Here is a 3,236-nt window from a genome sequence, read left to right as displayed (position 1 = left end):
GGTGTGGTGGGTGTGGATGTGGGGGAGAGCTTAATAAAAAACAGCCTACTTCCTGGGCTCCACCCCCGGAGTGTCTATTTAAAAGCTCCCCAAGTGAGTCTAATGTGCAGCCAGGATCCAAAATAGCTGATGAGAGGACACGGTGAAAAAGTATTTGTTTCACTTAGAAAAATATATGTCATTTAACTACCTTCCCAAATGTATGAAATTTTGTTTTGTGATGGATGTAGTGCATTTCTTCCTCCAGAGGATCATACAGAGGAAGAGGCTTCAGTTACAGCCAGGAAATTTAGAAGAGTTTGCCGGTCTTGGTCCAGCCACGCACCTGTGGCCTCGGGCCAGTCAGTTCATCTCTCTGGGCCTCATTTTTTTCATCTTTAAAGCAAGGAAGCTGGACCTTGTGATCTGGCCCTGTTCTGATAGCCTGTGGCTCTGTCTGGGGGTTCCTCACTCAGCCAGGGCTTCTTCATGTTTTATGTGGATATCATCCACAAAGCTGAGCCAGTTGGTTCCCAGGTCCTGAGTGCTGGCTTCTCAACCTCCCCAGTGGGGCTCAGGGGCTCACAGTGTGTGCCCAGCATGTGCTGATAAGGCCAGGGCACATGTTACCCTGAGTGTTCCCTCAAGGGCCACTTGCCAGTTTGAACCCCTACTGAGAATTTACCTTTCCACCCCAGATATACTGAATCAGAATCTACAGTCTAACAAGATCCCCAGGTGATTCTTATGTCTAATAAAATTTAAGAACCTCTGCTCTGCTGGTGGTTCTCAGAATTGGTCCCTAACCAGCAGCATTAACATCGCCTGGGAACTTGTTAGAAACGCAAATTCTCAGCAGGGGTTCGAACTGGAACGAACCTGTTCGAAGCCCTGCTTTCTTCCCTTTCACATTTCCACTTAGTCCCGTTCCTCCTTGCCCCTTCCTTGCCTCTTCCGTATTATTATAAACGGTACTTTAGGCTCTAGAGCTGGGCTCTTCAGTTAAGGTGTAGACAAAGTGGTTTGACTCCACTTGATTAAAAACTCTGTGAATGGGAGAGAACACAAACCTCCAAACATTTGCCTTTGAAAGCCAGAAGGGTGGGCAGAGAGAAACTTGTTATGTGATCTCGAATTTGCCAGAGAATTTGCCAGATGTCAGTCTAAAGAGGCCTAAAGAATTCCTAAGCCTTTGTTTACCAAATCCTCCCTCCCCTTGGTCAGAACTCAGGGAAGCCGGGGCCTGTGGCTACCTTACCAAGAGGCCACCGAAAGGCCAAAACGGATGGGAAGGGAGCGGGGTAGGGGCGGGAGGGAGGCATCTGAATTTTGTTTTCTCCTCTTAATTATCTGGGGCTGCCCTTTGAGAAATCTGTTCTCTTTGCATTGGGAAATTAACCCTTAATCTCCACAAATGAGGGCAATCAACCAATTTACTAAATAAACACAGATCATTGCAGACGGACTGCCCCTCTTTGTGATTTAATTTAAGAAAGACTTCACCTGAGGAAGGAGCCCGGTTGGCGTAACCTGGCGGGGTCTACAAAGGGAGGTGGTGGATTGAAGAGGTAGTTAAGAGAGGGCCCAGTGAGCCTGGTTGAGGTTGGAGAGGGCTTTGAGATTTCCTTTTTATTAAGTCCGAGTCCCTTCTTGGCTTGGGTCTTAACCTTCTGAATTTATTTGGGAGTGGGACCTTCTGTTGTATGGTGTTAATTTTGGCTTTGAAAGTGTGAAGCTGGTTAAAGCAACTTTTATTAGAATATTGGCTATCAGAAGTCTCTGGGAGGGGAACAGAGAAGTCCTTTATTTCTTCAGTAACTCACTTATTAATATGTTAAGAATCTCTCCTTGCCTTTAATTCCCTGCCTCAGTCACCAGTTATTTTGTTTATGAGTAGTCACAGAAGTTTATGTAAATCACTGGGCAGTTAACATCACAGTGGGGTGCAGTGCCAGGCCTATAGCATAGCTGGTGCTCAACAAATGATTGGTTGAATCAATGAATGAGTAAGATACATGTTAAGTTAAAAAGAATGTAATAAAATCACATGGCCTTCATTTATTTTAAAATGGGTGGTACAAGTGGTTAACGCACTTGGCTGCTAACCAAAAAGTTCCTTGCTGGTTTGAGCCCACCCAGAGGTGCTTTGGAAGAAAGGCCTGGAAATATCCAATTCAGAAAAATCAGTCATTGAAAACCCTATGGAGCACAGTTCTACTCTGACATACATGGGGTCACCATGAGTTGGAATCGACTCCAACTGTTTTTTCTTTTTTAAATGCACTAAGCAGCGTGCTAGTGGCACAGTGGTTAAGAGCTATGGCTGCTAACCAAAAGGTCAGCAGTTTGAATCCACCAGCCACTCCTTGGAAACCCTATGGGGCAGTTCTACTCTGTACTATAGGGTTGTTATGAGTTGGAATCGATTCGATGGCAACGGGTTTTTAAGTAGTGTGCTAGATATAGTCTTGATTATCAAATGAATTTGGTTTTCTGAGATGGCCTTGAGTTTGTCTCTAAGTTATAATGGGAGTTTGGCACTGAGCAAGGAGTCAGCCTAGCCTGTGATTTAAAAAAGGAGGGGCTGAGTTAGAGAGTGGTTTGGGTATTTATTTTTCAGAAGGGACTTCAGTGTTCAGTAATTCCTTCCCTTTATTTTACCGGTGAGAAAACTGAAGCCCAACATGGTGGAGAGAATTGTTCAAGGGGCTCACAGTAAGAACCGGAACTAGAATCCACATTTTTGGGTTCCTGGGCCTGTGCTTTATCCAAGGGTCTTGCAAATAACTGCTCCACTTTATTCCCTCGGCTTCCTGCTCACCTCAACCTGGAAATGACTTGTTTGAGTCTGAGCTCCAAAGTGAAAGATCAGAGTGCCTCAGTGGGGGGTCTTGGGTTGGCTTATGCTGGGGAGATCCTCGGAAAGTTGGGTGAGTGTGGCTTCTTCGCCTTGTCCTCCACGGCCTGAGCTGAACCCTCACAGCTGTGCCTTGTCAAGAAGGGACTGTCAGGGTCCAGCCTGACCCTGGAGGCAGGGAAGGGACTTGGGGCTATTCCCCGCTGGCTATTTGAGCTGGGGAATGGGCTGCCGGCCTAGTCTGTGTGGCCTCCAGCAGACTTGTAAAGAACTGCTACCAAAACGGAGGGGTTTTGAAAACAGAGGAGGAGGCGGGAGAGGAAACATTTAGAGAAGAGATAAACAAAAGAAGCGATAGACTTCTCACTCTAGCAAAAGGGGCTTTGATTTACCTGTGAAA

This window comes from Trichechus manatus, unplaced genomic scaffold (genome assembly GCF_000243295.1).
Source record: "Trichechus manatus latirostris isolate Lorelei unplaced genomic scaffold, TriManLat1.0 scaffold00056, whole genome shotgun sequence".
In the NCBI taxonomy this organism is placed as follows: Eukaryota; Metazoa; Chordata; class Mammalia; order Sirenia; family Trichechidae; genus Trichechus; species Trichechus manatus.
This window is presented reverse-complemented; position numbering follows the sequence as displayed.